Source organism: Sus scrofa, chromosome 14, assembly GCF_054392235.1.
Source record: "Sus scrofa isolate SSC_HxYL_T2T_F1_AM1 chromosome 14, Sscrofa_HxYL_maternal_Yorkshire_Landrace_v2.0, whole genome shotgun sequence".
Taxonomy (NCBI): domain Eukaryota; kingdom Metazoa; phylum Chordata; class Mammalia; order Artiodactyla; family Suidae; genus Sus; species Sus scrofa.
Genome location: NC_139396.1, coordinates 101,404,623 through 101,422,929, shown reverse-complemented (window position 1 = coordinate 101,422,929; position 18,307 = coordinate 101,404,623). Strand labels below are relative to the sequence as shown.

At 36.6% G+C, this 18,307-nt stretch overlaps 1 long non-coding RNA gene across 1 annotated transcript in view; it reads right to left on the bottom strand.

Annotated features, from left to right (window-relative positions):
• Positions 1-18,307, bottom strand: part of LOC106506047 (uncharacterized) — a 52,028-nt gene that overhangs the window by 19,962 nt on the left and 13,759 nt on the right. Inside the window, exon 2 of the long non-coding RNA XR_002338517.2 lies at positions 5,348-5,424. This is a non-coding gene — a long non-coding RNA (uncharacterized LOC106506047). The remainder of the gene's footprint in view (positions 1-5,347; positions 5,425-18,307) is intronic.

The following is an 18,307-nucleotide window of genomic DNA, read 5'->3' as shown; positions in this document are numbered from 1 at the left end:
CAAATTTGACAACCTAGAAGAAATGGACAACTTTCTAGAGACTTACAGCCTGCCAAAACTAAATCAAGAAGAAATAAATCAACTGAACAGACCAATTACTAGAAATGAAATTAAATATGTCATAAAAACACTCCCTACAAATAAAAGTCCAGGACCAGATGGCTTCACAGGCGAATTCTACCTGACATTCAAAGAGGAAATTAAACACAACCTCAAACTTTTTCAAAAGGTTGAAGAAGAAGAAAAACTCCCAAAGACATTCTATGACACCATCATCCCCCTAATGCCAAAATCAGACAAAGATACCACCAAAAAAGAAAACTATTGGCCAATATCTTTGACGAATATAGATGTAAAAATTCTCAACAAAATTTTAGATAACCGAATCCAACAACATATCAAAAAGATAGTACACCACGACCAAGTGGGATTCATCCAAGGTTCACAAGGATGGTTCAACATATGCAAATAAATTAATCTCATATACCACATTAAAAACAGAAAGTCAAAAACCACATGATCATCTCAATAGATGCAGAAAAAGCGTTTAACAAAGTACAACATCCATTCATGATCAAAACTCTAATCAAAGTGGCTATAGAGGGAACATACCTTAACATAATCAAAGCCATTTATGACAAAGCCAGGGCAAATATAATACTCAATGGAAAAAAGTTGAAAGCCTTCCCACTAAAAGCTGGAGCAAGACAAGGATGCTCACTCTCACCACGGTTATTCAACATAGTACTGGAAGTCCTAGCCACAGCAATCAAACAAAAGAAATTAAAGGCATCCAAATAGGAAGAGAAGAGGTAAAACTGTCAATGTAGGCAGATGACATGATGATTATATAGAAAACCCTAAGGATTCAAACCAATAATTATGTGAACTGATCAACAAATTCAGCAAAGTAGCAGGATATAAGATTAACATTCAGAAATCAGTCACATTTCTGTATAATAACAATGAAATAGTAGAAAAGGAATACAAAAATACAATACCTTTTAAAATTGCACACCCAAAAAATCAAATACTTGGGAATACACCTGACCAAGGAGGTAAAGGACTTATATGCCAAGAACTATAAAACATTAACCAAGGAAATTAAAGAAAACATAAAGAAATGGAAAGATATTCCATGCTCCTGGGTTGGAAAAATTAGTATTGTAAAAATGGCCATACTACCCAAAGCAATCTTCAGATTCAATACAATCCCTATCCAATGACCCAGGATATTTTTCACAGAACTACAACAAACCATCTAAAAACTTATATGGAACCACGAAAGACCCAGAATTGCCAAAGCAATTCTGAGGAAGAAAAACCAAGCAGGAGGCATCACTCTCCCAGACTTCAGACAATATTGAAAAGCCACAGTCATCAAGACAGTGTGGTACTGGTACCAAAACAGACAGACAGACCAATGAAACAGAACAGAGAACCCAGAAATAAACCCAGATACCTATCTATGGTCAATTAATCTTTGAGAAAGGAGGCAAGAACATAAAATGGGAAAAAGAAAGTCTACTCAGCAAGCATTGCTGAGACACCTGGACAGCTGCATGCAAATCAGTGAAACTAGAACACACCCTCACACGATGCACCAAAATAAATTCTAAATGGCTGGAAGACTTAAATGTAAGATGAGACACCATCAAACTCCTGGAAGAGAACATAGGCAAAACATTCTCTGACATCAACCTTGTGAATATTTTCTCAGGTCAGTCTCCCAAAGCAACAGAAATAAGAGCAAAAAGAAACCAATGGGACCTAATCAAACGGACAAGCTTTTGCACAGCAAAGGAAACAAAAAAGACAACTTGCAGAATTTGATAAAACTTTCAAATGATGCAATGGACAAGGGCTGAATCTCTAGAATATACAAGCAACTTATACAACTCAACAGCAAAAAAGACAACAACCCAATTGAAAAAATGGGCAAAATACCTGAATAGGTATTTCTCCAAGGAAGATGCACATATGGCCAACAAGCACATGAAAATATGCTCAACATCCCTGATTATTAGAGAAATGCAAATCAAAACTACCATGAGATACCACCTCACACCAGTCACAATGGCCATCATTCATAAGTTCACAAATAACAAATGCTGGAGAGGGTGTGGAGAAAGGGAACCCTCCTGCACTGTTGGTGGGAAGGTAAGCTGGTACAACCACTATGGAGGACAGTATGGAGTTACCTTAGAAAACTATACATAGAACTACCATATGACCAGGCAATCCCACTCTTGGGCATATATCCAGACAAAACTCTCCTTAAAAAAGACACATGCACCTGCATGTTCATTGCAGCACCATTCACAATAGCCAAGACATGGAAACAACCCAAATGTCCATTGACAGATGATTGGATTAGGATGAAGTGGTACATATACACAATGGGATACTACTCAGCCATAAAAAAGAACAAAATAATGCCATTTGCAGCAACATGGATGGAACGAGAGACTCTCATCCTGAGTGAAGGAAGTCAGAAAGAGAAAGACAAATACCATAGGATACCACTTATATCTGGAATCTAATATAGGGCACAAATGAACCTTTCCACAGAAAAGAAAATCATGGACTTATGGAATAGACTTGTGGTTGCCAAGGGGGAGGGGGAGGGAGTGGGGTGTATTGGGAGCTTGGGGTTAATGGATGCAAACTATTGCCTTTGGAATGGATTAGCAATGAGATCCTGCTGTGTAGCACTGGGAACTATGTCTAGTCACTTATGATGGAGCATGACAATGTGAGAAACTGGAATATGCACATGTATGTGTTACTGGGTTACCATGCTATACAGTAGAAAAAAAATTGTATTGGGGAAATAATTAAAGAAATAAAATAAAGTTAAAAAAATAAATGTACCCAAATATTCATTGCAGCACTGTTTACAATAGCCAAGGCATAGATACAACCTAAATATCCATCACAGAGTAATGGATGAAGAAGATATGGCATATATATATATGTGTGTGTGTGTGTGTGTGTGTTGCATATATTACATTATATATATAATGCATATATTACATTATATGTGTGTTTGTATATATATTTATATATATACACAATGTAATATCACCCAGCCATAAAATGAATGAAATAATGCCATTTGCCATGACATGGATGGATGTACAAATTATACTAAATGGAGTCAGACAGGAAAAGACATATCATGTGAGATCACTAATATGTAGAATCTAAGAAAAATGATACAAAAAGAACTTATTCACCCAACAGAATTGACTCAAATATTTTGAAAACAAACTTTGATTACCAAAGGGGAAACTCTAGGAGAATGGATAAATTAGGATGTTAGGATTAATATATACATGCTACTATACATAAAATAGATAAGTATTAGGGACCTACCTAGCACAGAGAAATCTACTCAAAATGTGTAATAACCAATACTGGAAAATAATATGAAAAAGAATGATATATGTATAACTGATTCACTTTGCTGTACACCTAAAACTAACACTATATTGTAAGTCAACTATACAACAATAAAGTTTAAAAAAAGAAAGAAAGCAAGCCTAGAGCTTTGACTAATTGAGGCCAAAAGTAGGATTCAATTTGGACAAAAAACGGACATTTTGAGAGAAAAAAACCATAAAAAATATATATATCTGATCCCATCATGCTCTACTTAATTTTGAGCAAAATAAATTTTATTTTGACACATAAAATAAAATCTAAACTCCTCAAAAAAATACATACATATACACACACATACATCCCACTCTGATAACAGAGAATATATCTTCCTTTAAACAACTTGTGCATCATCACAAAATTAATCCTATGTTAAATTAAATTATGAAGAAATTAGAAATAAGTTCCATAAAATGAAAATACAAATACTGTATTATCACTAGGCAAAAACAAGTGAACACTTAGATATAACTACTAAAAAAAAAAATCCCAAATTCCCTTGTACCACTCAAAAACCACCTCAAATAAAGGGAAAGAACACATTGAAAATACAGAATTTTTTAAAATTAATGATACTGAAAACAGTGATTATCAGAATTTCTGGCTATATATATATATATGATCTTTTTAGGGCTGCAACCACAGCGTATGTAAGTTCCCAGGCTAGGGGTTGAGTCAGAGCTGGAGCTGCTAGCCTATGCTGCAGGCAGATCTGAGCCTAAGTCAGCAATGCCAGATCTGAGCTGCATCTATAACCTACACCACAGCTCATGGCAACGCCAGATCCTTAACCCACTGAATAAGTCCAGGGATCGAACCTACATCCTTCTGGATACTATTCAGGTTCATTACCACTGAGCCATGAGGGGAACTCCATATGGATATATTTAAAGCAAAAATTGTTGGAAACTGCATAGCCATGTAGATTCTTATAATAAAAATGAAACAATGAAAGTAAAAAATAAATACCAGCTCAACAAAAATAAAAAAATTGCACAAGCAAATAAACTAAAAGAGAGTGCAAGGAAGAAAATAACAGAATTAGAAGTGACTAAAGTACAGAATGGCTAAGAGCATGGAGAGAAACCACTCTGTGGCACAGCTGCATAGGGAAGGCTGACAGCTGAAGGTGGAACAGGAGCACTGAGAAATGCTACTCCTTGCCAGAGCCCCCAATCTAAACATAAAGTAATGTGAAAAAATTTAAAGCTAGAATACATTATAGGTAACACTAGAAACAATAAAACCTAAGCCTAGTTCAAGTTCTAACCAGAGTGACTAACCTCCCTCACCAATGGCCCAACAGAAGTGTGCCTTGACAAAATACTATTTATCTCTGCCACTATTGATCTATAAAGAAGTGTCTGACACTGAATCAAAAATGACAAGATGCTAAAAATGAAGAATATGCACCCACGTCCAAGAGACAAAGCAAAACGCAGAATCATGCTCAAAGGTAAAACATGTTGAAAACATGAGAGAGAGGATTAAACATAAATATAATTAATATATTAAAAGCTCCATAAAATATTAAACAGCATTAATGGACAATAAACTAGGAGGTAGTTTTTGAAGAAATAAAGAAAGTACAGGAAAATTTTATGTATGAATCCTAGAAATAAAAATGCATGGTAACAGATATGAATAGTGCTCTTGACAAGCTTATTAGTAAATTGATACACTGAGGAAAGAATCAGTGAACTTAAAGACAGGTCATCAGACATTACAAATTGAAACACAAGAAGAAACATGAGTGGAAGTTTGGAGACACAGAAAAGAGCTTCCTAGATCTATGAGACAATATCAAATGATCTAATGTCAGGAATAGGAAAAAAGAGACCTAATTAATATATTCAAATTCTGTTTTTTTCCTAAAAATCAAAATATATATGCTTTTACTTACCTTGAACAAGAAGAAAACTTGGGGGACATGTTACAAAGACGTGTGAGTCAACATAAAGAGGCTTTCAGTGGCCAAACCTGAGAAATTTTAAGATACAAAATAAATAATGACAGTAATCAGTTATAAACCATAGATTAAAATAAGAATCCATGGCTTTACACTGATACATACTTATATACTGATACTTATCTAAATGTACATTTACACATTTATGTGTTGATATAGATGAACAAATGACAGCTTTGCCTTACAGCACAATTCCAATTGAAACATGTAGAATAAATTGTGGAAATAGAAAATCATCATTGAGAAACATCACAGTAAAAATTGTTTCAGGTGGGAATGGTTAGTGGATGCTAAATTTAGTGGATGGAAGTACGATGAGAAAAGGGATACTTGTATGGTCTCAAAATATTTCCACACAATATACTTCTTAATGACAAATGGAAAAAAATCATTAGCACAGTGAAGAAACCTAGCCTGTATCCCCTAACAAAGTGACGTTAACCTTATCAGTAATGTCACAAGTCAACAAATGCTTCCTGATATATATTTAGAGAAGACATAATATAAATTTTTCAGTATTTCTGCCAAAATTTAAAATGAGACACTAGACAAACTCAATTTTTGTCTACTTATGTTTTAGTCAACAACATAAATTGCCAGTGCTCTTCCAAAGTGCTGAGGTCATGAAAAACAAAGCAAGATTAATAAACTGTGCAAGACTAGGAGTTCCTGTTGTGGCTAAGTGGTTAACAAACGCGACTAGTATCCATGAGGACAAGGGCCTTGCTCAGTGTGTTAAGGATCCAGCATTGGTGTGAGCTGTGGTGTAGGTCACAGACACAGCTTGGATCCTGCATTGCTGTGGCTATGGCTGTGGCTGTGGCTGATGGCTACAGCTTTGATTTGGACCCCTATCCTGGGAACTTCCATATGTTGTGGATGTGGCCCTAAAAAAAAAGACAAACACACACACACACACACACACACACACACACACACACACACACGAACTGTCCAATAGCATTGTGGTTGCCAAGGGGGAGGGGGAGGGAGTGGGATGGATTCGGAGCTTGGGGTTAATAGATACAAACTATTGCCTTTGGAATGGATTAGCAATGAGATCCTGCTGTGTACCACTGGGAACTATGTCTTGTCACTTATGATGGAGCATGATAATGTGCGAAAATAGAATGTGTACTTGTATGTGTAACTGTGTCACCATGCTGTACAGTAGAAAAAAAATGTATTGGGAAAATAACTATTAAAACAAAACAAAACAACAAACAAACAAAAAACAACTGTCCAAGACTGGAAGAGATACTAAGTTAAAGCACAAGAACTAAATGCAGTATGGTATCTTGCTTTGAATCCCAGCCCAAAAGACAGGGTGTTAGTGGGAAACTGGTGATATTCAAATAAGGTGTCTAGATTATAGTAGTGTATCTAAAGTATTATATCAATTCTGCTTAAATATAGCTGTTGTGGATTCTGGGCAAAGGATATTTGAAAAGTCTTTTTGCAACTGTTCTGCAAGCCTGAAGTTAATTTAAAATGACAAGTTGTTAAAAATTTTTAAGTGGAAAAAAATAAAATGACATAAAACAACAGCCTGCTGCCTGTGGTCATACTTCTTGTCAATGGACTCTCCAGTGCACAATTTAACCATTTATCTCCTCTTCAAAGCCTTCTAAACCTCTGGCCCTCCTTACCCGGTCCCTGCTGGCCTCATCAAACTCAGTTCTTGTAACTCCCAACACATATCCTAGAATCCCACCATCCTGAGCTCTTTGAATGTATCAGGCTCTCTCAAGTTTATAGGTGTTGGAGACCTCCTCTGAGCCCCCAGGACCAGTGCTGGACTCAGTGTATCAAATATTCAGAACAGATTTTTTTAAAAACATCTTTCTCTTATAAATGGTAAAATTATGTTCAGTTGAAATCACATAATGATTCCTAATAATCATTATTTCTTAATGTGTTCACTAGTTTAAAAACAATTGACAGTTTTAAAAGAATACGTGCCAATTTAAGATATTTACAAAATCTGTACTATATTTCATGTATGAATTAATATCTCTTCTGACCTGTAACAAAGGCATCGCAACTCATCATTTGTACTGTTTCCCTGTTTTCAATTTTAAGTCAAATAAGTGGTCACTTAGTATGAAGCAACTATAGTCCTATCACTTTCCAACCATGTGTTTCCATTGCTTACTTGGAATCTCCTGTTTAAACTCAGGAATGTAGTAGTACAGAGGTTGGAGATAAGGAGATAAGGAACATCAAAAGTGAGCTCATCTGTACCATTAGGAATTGACTCTGGAGATAAGTGTAGTCTGGTCTGTGTTGGGGGCTGGAGGTGTGTTGGGTGGTGGTGAGTTGATAGTTTAACCCGGAGGCTCTCTGAATTAATTTCCAACTAGAGTAAATGTTTCCTAAAGGAAAGGTGGCCCAAATGTGCCAATTTCCTCTTTATGTATATATTATTCAAATATGCAAGTAACAGCAACACCAGGAATTATTTAGAATTTAGATTAAGAGAGTATTTTGGGAAGAAGGAGAATTTTATTGCTGACAATACATGGTGATATTTAAGTTCCATCTCTGGCCAGGTGCAGTGGGTGAAAGGATCCGGTATTGCTGCAGCTGAGTAATAGGGGCATAGGTCACAACTGCAGCTTGGATTCAGTCCCTGGCCCAGAAGTATTGTTATGGATACAGCCATTAAAACAAACAAACAAACAAAACAAAACAAAAAAAGAAGCAGCAGCAACCTAACTATTGGTTGCTTCTGTTACAATTTTTAACTTCTCTACAATGCATCCCCTTGCTGCCTGCTCCTGGCTGCTCCTCTCACCATCCTACCTGTGGAATCCCACTACACGGCACCTTATCTGTCGTTTTCTCATTATAACTGTCACCCTGCTTTGTAATAGTTTATTTACATATCTATCTCATCTAGGGTTTTGTGAGCTCTTTGAAGGTAGAATTCATGATTTATCCTTCTCTATATCCCCATCATCTGATGCATAATAGATTCTTAATTGTTTGCTGGAAGAGGAATGATCCGATGAATATATGCACCCAAGAAGTGGGCCCAGATCCTTTCATATATACTCCTGACAAAAGCAAAATCTTCCCACTTTAATACTGCCTAAGTTCCTAGAACTTCCCAACTGGAGACTTGCGGACTTCTGATGAAGTGGAGGGGATTTTTCCCAGCCAAAGACAATGCTTTCTTATCTGTTTGGCAAGTACTGCTGGAGTTTAAGGTGGAAAACTTGAAATTGGTGTCAAACAATGATGGGTTTATGTCCCACCTCTACCACTTAACGGCAACCTTTGAAATGTTTGTGAAATTGCTTGACCTCACTAAGCCTCAGTTTCCTTACTGGTAACAATGGGTTATAACTCCTACATGACAGAGTTCTTGTATTTAAATGGGCAGTTTTTGTGTGAAATCTCTGTCACAGTCTGGTCATAGGAAAGGTACAGTAAAAAGTGGTTGTCATCCCATTCCCTTTTCTCCCTGCAAATTGATGCTTAAAAACACTCAACATTCATCTCCAGGGCATTTATAAAACTCAGAACATCTTCTATGTGCCATGAAAATTCCTTTAAGAAACATACAATACAATTTGGGGATGTGGCACTCATAAATATATTTCAACAGTAATAAGATTCATTCCTGGAACTCTAGGCTTCCCCTGAGGCTGTCAGGACCATCCAGGGTGCCTGGTGGTGGCTGACAGAGGAATTGGAGAATTGTATTCTAAACCCTGCTGGAGGTCTGCATAAGACCAATAGAGGGTCATGGAGCCCCAAAGCCAGAATAAACCAACATCATGTTCTCTCCTTTCAATAGATGCTTAATTGTTATCTGTTAATCAAACTGACTAGCTTCCTATAATTACAACTTATTTTCTAACTTGACAGGACATGTTTAGAGGAAGAGAAAAAGAGTACACAGGGGAATGGGTGTAGCAATGGATAGATAATCAACATTTTTAATTGAATTTCAGGTTTGAGCTTAAGCTTCTCTTTGGAGATTCTATATTGGATCTATCATTAGCAGAATAATTCTACTCTATTTTTCTCATTATTTTAAATTGGCCAGAAAACTAAAGGTTGATATCTGAGCACATATGTTTCTTGGGAAAATTAACTGAAATGATGGAAGCAATAGTTTAATCCAATGCATTCTATTAGAACATTCTGCAATACTGAAAATGTTCTCTTCTGTGTTATGTAATATGGTAGCTATTAGCCACATGTGGTTACTGGGCACTTGAAATGTGGATAGTACAAGTGGGGAACTGAATTTCTTAAATTTATTTTATTTAATTTTACATAATTTGAATAGAAATAGCCACGTACGGCTAGTGACTTCTGTAATGGACAGTGAAGATAAGAGACCACATGAAAGCAAAGTCCATTGAATGTCATCATACTCTCAGAATATTGGTGTCAGGGCTGCATTTATATAAAGGCTGCCTGACTCCATGCTATAAACTCTCCAGCAGGCTTCTCTCCAGCTTGTATTCTTTCAAGATATCTAAATTGCTTCTACAAACTCCTAGCTATTATTTACTGATGTCTATTTCATAAGCTCTGCCTAGTTTTCTAAGGCCTCCATAAGTGGTTTCTCTCATTTTTTTATATTCTGCATGCATTTCCCTTAGGTAATAGCTTCTCAGTTTTCTTTGGAGTACTCTCTTTTCCCCTACACAAAATTCAAGTGGTTTGGGTACAGCTGATTCCATCCTGGGATTCTAGAAATGAACATTGTGAGCAAGTCAAGCAAAGCACTTTGACACTCTGACCTCAGTACCTGGTGTAGAGATTGACATGTGGCACAAGTCTATCCAAAGAGACAGTCATAGAATTTGCTAGGGTCATTACAAAAATGAAGCTCCCTTTCTATTGGGATAGCTGACTTAATAGAATGGAAATGTGGAGGACTGATGGCCACTTGCCATCATGAGAGATGAATTCAATATAGAGGAGGATGCAATTAAAATTGGAGAACGACATTTCTGATGCTCCTAACTTTGAATACCTAGATCCAGGCTCACCTTAAGATACATACACTAATAAATTCTTTTTCTTTTATTTACTCTCTCCTTCTCTTCCTTCCTATCTCCCTTCATCCCTCTCTTTCTTCCTTCCTATCTCCCTCAACCCCACAATTCCTCCCTCCCTCCCTTCCTTCCTCTCTTTCTTTCTTCCTTTCTTTGCCACCCATGTGGCATATGGAAGTTCCCAGATGATGGTTCTACACAGAGCCTCAGCTATTGGCCTATGCCACCATCACAGCCATGGCAACATGGAATCCAAGCTGCATCTGTGACATACACCACAGTGAATCCTTAACCTATGAGCATGGCCAGGGATTGAACTCACTTCCTCATGGATACTAAAGGGGTTCTTAGCCCACTGAGCCACAATGGGAAGTCCCTTCCTTTTCTTTTTCTTTCTTTCTCTATCCCTTCCTTTCTCCTTCCTTCCTCCCTTCCTTTCCCTGACTCTTTCTCCCTCTATCACTCTCTCTGGCTCTCTCCCAAGCCCCCTTCCTGCTCCTTCTTTGCTTAAGCAAGTTTGAGTTGGGGTCCCAGAACTTTCAAATAAAAAAAATTCTAATACATAGCTTCTCTATTGAACTTTCTATAAACTTGACCCCTTCCCATAGCTCATTTATTTGCACAGCTCTACCATAAAGTACGCTCTAGGGGAATCATCTAGCACATCTCTCCACTCCCTTTCACCATGTCTTTGATTTTGCTATCTTTTCCATGTTATGTATAACATACTTTCTTTTATTCTTTCCAAGTAAACTTCTGGGTTCATAATGCAGGTCAAAGCCCCTATCCCTCTGATTCTCTAGCTCCTCTCCATATCCTCTGCGCTCTTACACATCACTTCATTATCTCTCCTGTGCTTACTGGATTCTATGAGTTTATTTTTATGCACCAATAAGAGTTTGAGCCTCTGTGAGGGCAGATACCATACTGAATCCATTTTTATCTCTTGCATATAACTTTTCTCAGGACCCAGTACAGAAAGGGTACATGTGTCTATGTATGTGTATGTAGCCTTGATAAGAAAACCACCAAAACTCCAAAACTCAGTAAAAAAAATATATGAACCACCTTTTGTTTACCTTTACATTTTTGTGGAAATTTCATTAACACTCTCAGTCTAGGGTAGTACTTTTTGTTCAGAATTGGCTATGTCTTTGTACAGGTGTAAAGTTGCAAAAAATGGAGAGGATTAATTATAGCTGAGACCCAGGAAGTCAACCATCAAAGAGCAAGGCCACAAAAGTTTAGGAGAACCTACAATCCACTTGTCTCCTAAGGATACCATCACCCCAACAGAATGTGTTTTCGAAAAGACCAGTCAGTGCCCCCAAATCAATGCACTGGGGGAACATAAGAAAAGCTAAAAGCGTTTTATTTTTATTTTTTTTAGTCTTTTTGCCATTTCTTGGGCCGCTTCCATGGCATATGGAGGTTCCAAGGCTAGGGGTCTAATCGGAGCTGTAGTTGCCAGCCTATGCCAGAGCCACAGCAACACAGGATCCGAGCCGCATCTGCAACCTACACCACAGCTCACGGCAACGCCAGATCGTTAACCCATTGAGCAAGGGCAGGGATTGAACCCGCAACCTCATGGTTCCTAGTCAGATTCGTTAACCACTGCGCCATGACAGGAACTCCTAAAAGCGTTTTCTCTCTGCTCAGGGCATCTCAGTCTCCTCAGATTGAAAAGCTAAAATTTCTGAGATAAGAGTGAACAAGACATAGCAATATATAATGAAGTCTATGGGGGGTAGATCAGTGGTATATTTTTATGAAATGTGGGAGATCACTCAGGTTTGCAAGAGTTAACTGAAATGAAGACTTAGGCTGGGTTTTGAGGAACAGATAATAGTCAAAGAAAGGGAGAAGAAATATAACTGAGCAAAGAGAAAATTTAAAGAAATAAAATGTTGGCTTTTAAATGTAATAAGGGGGATTCAGAAGTCTGCTTTTTTATGGTTCTTTTTTTAATGTTTTTTATTTTTTCCATTATAGTTGGTTTACAGTGTTGTGTCAATTTTCTACTGTCAGCAAAGTGACCCAGTCACTCACACACACACAAACACATATACATTCTTTTTCTCACATTATCCTCCATCATGCTGCATCACAAATGACTAGATATAGTGCCCAGTTCTATACAGCAGGATCTCATTGTTTATCCACTCCAAAGGCAACAGTTTGCATCTATTAACCCCAGGCTCCCAGTCCATCCCACTTCTTCCCTGTCCCCCTTGGCAACCACAACTCTGTTTATGGTTCTGACTGAGAATCCCATTTAAATGTCTTAAGCTATCAGAAGCAGGGCTTCCCAGTTTGGATGTATAGATATTTCATGCATGTCCAAGAGGGCTCCATTCACACTGTAAGCATCATAGATGTGCATGTATTTCAACACTTCCTTGCAGATGGTAGTAAAGTAGTTTGCTATCACAAAATGACTATGCTAATGAATGAGAGCATGAAGTAGAGTTCTTAAAGGAAGAATGCCTTTTTCTTATTCTTATAAAGACAGCCTGTAGGTGACTAAAAGTTTGGGATTCAGGGGTGGGAGGACATTCCCTTTATAGTTAGCATACATGAATTCTCTGGTCTTTGAATTCATCCTGCAAGATCTCAGGAGACCCTCAGGGAGAAAGGAATCACATCAACTCTCAGGCTAGTTTAGTTCACTCTATGGATTTTACATGGTCTTTCTTGAAAGATTAAGCCACAAAATGATCAGAAAAAGTCAGAGCAAGACAAAAGTTTAGGTATGCTGGATGGTAGAGGGAATAGGTACCATAAATGTTTTGTATGTAAAGAGAATCCACTGTTCATTGGTCTGGCCAAGGGACAATTGAGGGGAAGCTTGAATGAGCCATACAGTGTTTACCATTATTTATAGGTTGGAAGAGAATTTCTAGTTGAAGAAAAGGCACAGAAGCAGGAAAAAATAATCCAAACAGATAGCCAGTGGAGCATGGGAAGTGAATCTCTTCAAAAAGCATATGAAATTGACTTCTACATTGTGGTGTGACATGGAAAGAAAGTGGAAGTTGTCACTCTCAACCTCATAACAAGAAAGAAGCTACTAAAGTGAAAATCAACAATCCTTGGGTCATCAGAGAATTGAGATCATAGGATGAACCTCTGCCCTGAAAGCTGGACAGAGAGGTGGAAACAGAGGATTACAGTTTACTTAGAGCAGAAGGCCAGAAGCAGAGGTTTCCACTGAAGCCAGTTCTCATAGGAACACAAAGTGTAATTGCAGAGGCTCAGGGTAGACTGGTCTGAGAGACAAAGTCTTGCAGGGGAGTTTGGGAGGGGGGAACATGCATTTTTGTGAGCTTTACCTCCAGGAGCTCTACTAGGTTCTCAGGATGTATATTGGAGAAAAATCCTCATGTGTTTCTGGTGTGGGTGGGTGGGTAAGAGGAGTAAGCAAACAACCATTTTGAAATACTCATAGAATGTTCCATTCTGCTTAATAAAGGACTTCCCTGAAAAAAGACCACCCTTTGCGGATCACTGATAAGGGTGGTACATAGAAATCAGTATGTATGGGGGTGGATGTTAACTTAGACTTAACACAGTGATTATTTTACAATTTGTGCAAGTAATAAATCATTATGTTGTGCGCCAAAACTAATATAATTTATATGTCAGTTATACCTTAATATAAATAAATAAACAAGCATACAAATTTGGGTAAAAAAGAAATGATTTATCAGAGCCTAATGACTTGGCTTCACTTTGCCAGAGATGAATTGACAGGAAGGAAGGAAAATGCCCAACTCTAGGCCCCTCTATCCTTCATCACAGGAGAAGGGAAATGTCTAGGATGGCCCGCTCTAGACTTCCCACATCACTTAAGGGGGAATAAAGCTGAGAGCTCTTCTTAAGGTCACAGTTCAGGTCACAGTCTCCCTAAAATAATAAGACTACAGAACAGTTTTCCAGGACTATAGAGTGCTTCCACTGCACCCACCACATTTATCAGACTCCTGTATTGTTAATAGTACTTTATAGGTAAAAGAACCTCAAGGTTTAGAATTTATTTAAGAAGTCTCTAGGGAAACCCAAGGAGACCAGAGGAGGCAAAAACAAGAATAGTAGAGGAGAATTTAGTCTTTGATACCTACAGCTACAGCTAACAGCAAATGTCACCTAAATTCTAGCCTTTTAAACATAGAAGTTCACAGTAAAGGCATAGTTACCTTGGTTTCTTTAACCCATTTCATCATATCTAATTTTAAACAAAAAACTACAAGGCGTGCTAAGAGACAGAAACACAATTTTAAGATACAAAGCAGGCACTGGAACTATTCTCAGCTATAGCAGAGAATTAGAATTATCAGACCAGGAATGTAAAATACCTTTGATTAATATGCTAAGGTTCTAATGGAACAGGTGGATTGCAGAGCAAGTGGGTAATATAAACAAAGATGGAAACCCTAAGAAAGTATCAAAAGGAAACATGGGAATTCAAGAACACTGTAACAAAAATTAAGAATGACTTGGAGGGCTCATCTGTAGACTGGGCAGGGCTGAGAAAAGAATCAGTGAAGTTAAGATACGGCCACAGAAATTTCCCAAATTGAATGTAAAGAGAAAAATGAAGGAAATTTAGAAGGAACAAAATATACAAACACTGTAGGACAATTACAAAAGATGTAACATGTGCCTAATGGAAAGATCAGAGAAGAAATGACTGGAAAAGGAGTGAGAGAATTATTTGAAGTGATAATGGCAGATAAATTTCCAAAATTAATGACAGACAACAAACTTCAGGTCCAGAAAACTTAGAGAACATGAAAAAAATATATATATACACTAAAAAACCTACACCTAGGCATATTATATTCAAACTTCAGAAAATGTTTTTAAAAAGGGGAAAATGTTGAGAGGAACCAGAAAATGAGAGCACTTTACATTTGATTAAAAATTATAGAAATCATGCAAGAAAAGTAGGTGAGAAAAATAATGTATATATGTGTAGGACTCTATCACTTTGCTGTACAGCAGAAATTGACAGAACATTGTAAATCAACTATAATTTAAAAATTTTTTTAAAAAGGATGGCAAGAATGGGGGAAAAGAATGGAGTAAAATATTTAAAGTGTTGTATATCAAAAACTAATATAATAAGGTAACCAACTATAATAAAAAACACACAAATATACAACCCAAAAAGGAAAACTGCTAGATAAGGTATAAGAGTAAAATTAAACATTTAGATTTACTTATTTTTAATTGATCGAATAGATGACAATTTGCTCAAAATAATAATAGCAACAATGTGTTCAGTGATTGTCATTTGGATAAATGAAATGAAAGACAGTGGTATTATAAGGGATATGAGGGAGGAAATGGGAAAAGTCCATTATAAAGTACCTTCCCTAGCTATAAAGTAGTAAAATGTAATTGGAAAGTGGATTTGGGTAAGTTGTAAATTTATATTGAAGACTATTGTGAAAGCACTGTTTTAAAAATTACAATTGATATGCTAAGAGAGGAGAGCAAATGGAATCAAATAAACTGTTCAGTTAAAAACAAAGAATAGAAGTTCCCTGGTGGCCTAGCAGTCAAGGATCCTGCTTTTTCACTGCTGTGGTTCAGGTTTGATCCCTGGCCTGGATCTTCCACATGCTGTGGGTGCAGCCAAAAAGAAAACCAAACACAGAGCATAGAAGAAAAGTGGAAGACAAAAAAACAAAAAACAAAAAACAAAAAAAAAAAAACAGGGGACAAGAGAACTGGATTGAAAATAGATACAAATACAATTGATATTAAACCAGTCACTTTAAATGTACCTGGTCTAAATATACCAATTAAAAGATTGTCTGTGAGAATGGATAATAAGCACAAAACCCAACAAATACTAGTTAGTATTTGTCCATGTTAGTATTTGTCCTTGTTAGTATTTGTCCTTATATTTTAGTATTAAAATATAGTATTTGTCCTTATATTTTGTCCATAAGAAACCCACTCTAAATAGGAAGATAATGACATATTAATGGTAAGGGGATGAAGGAGGACTTAAATTATGCTAAAACTAATAAAAAATAGGGTAGCTATATTAATTTTAGACAAAGCAGATTTCATATCAAGGAAAATTATGCAGGATAAATAGAGGTTTTATATAATGATAAAGGGGTCAGTTCTCCAAGAAGACATAATAACCCTTAATGTGTGTGTGTTTAACAACAGAGTGTGAAAATGTATGACAATACCTAGTAGACCTACAAGAAGAACTAGACAAATTCACTTCTCTAGTTGGATATTTCAACACCTTTCTAACAGTAATGGAAAGATGTAATTGTCCATTATATATGCATATAGCTGAGCACATAGTACCATCAATTTACTGAATCCAGCTGACATTTATAGAATATTTCATTGAACAATGAAAAAATGAAAAAGGCAGAATACCTGCTTTTCTCAAGCACACATGGAATATTTACCAAGAAAAAACATTCTGAGGCATAAAGTCGACCCTCAGATATTTAAAAGAATAGATATAATAGAAAGTAGTCTCTCAGATCCCAGTGAAATTAAACTAGAAGTAACAGAAAAACAGATGGAAAATCTCTAAGTACTTGAAAATTGAACAATGCATTTTTAAAGAACACATGGATCAAAGAAGTGTCAAACGAAATTTTAAAATATCTTGATAATATATGATCTATAAAATTAGAATTGGCAGGTGTGAACAATGTATGATGCATTTATTGTGTATGATTTTCCTTGTTACTATGATATTAAATCCTTAGAAAATTAAAAAATTCTTGAACCACATCAAAGTGAAAATGAAACTTATCAAAATGGGTGGGATGCAGCAGAAGGAGTGCTTGGTGGGAAACTTACAGCATTGAATGTACACATTAGAAAAGAGGAAAAATCAAAATCAATAACCAAAGCTTCCACCTCAGGAAACTAGACAAAGAAAAGCAAATAAGATCCATTTAAGAAGAGAAGAAAAAAATAAAAGTTAGAATATAAATAGGAGTTCCCATTGTAGCTCAGTGGAAATGAATCTGACTGTATCCATGAGGATGCAGTTTTGATCCTTGGCCTTGCTCAGTGGGTTAAGGATCTGGCATTGTCATGAGCTGTGGTGTGGTTTGTAGATGCGGCTCAGATCTGGCATTGTCATGGCAGTGGCTACAGCTCTGATTTGACCCCTAACCTGGGAACCCCCATGTGCCAAGAGTGTGGCCCTAAGAAGACAAAAGACAAAAAAACAAAACAAAAACAATGAAATTGAAATAAGGAAATCAGTAGGGAAAATCAATGAAAAAAAAAAGCTGGTTGGTTGTGAGTGTCAGTAAAACTGGTAAACATCTACCAACACTAACCAAGAAGATAAGAGGAGAAGACCCAATTACTAATATCAGAAATCAAAAAGGTGCTGTCACTACTAACCCTGTGGACAGTAAGAAGATAATGAAAGAATATTAGTAAAAATTCTATGCCCACAGATCTAACAACTAAGATGAAATGGATCGAGCCCTTGAATTACACAGAACTCAGAGAAAGATAAATAACATGAATAAGCTTTATTTACTAGAGAAATTGAAACAATGGATAAAGGGAAGTGTGAATAAAAACCACAAATACATATCACCTCAAACCTGCAAGAATGGCTATGATACAAAGGACAAAAAATAAATATTGGTAAGGATGTGGAGAAAAAGAAATCCATTTGCACTATTGGTGGGAATGTAAATTGGTATAGTCACTATGGAAGACAGTATTGAGTTTTCTCAAAAAATTAAAACTAGAACTATCATATGGCTTGGTAATTCTACTTCTGGGTATTTATTTGGAGGAAATGAAATAATTGTCTCAAAAAGATATCTGCATCTCATGTTTACTGCAGCATTACTTA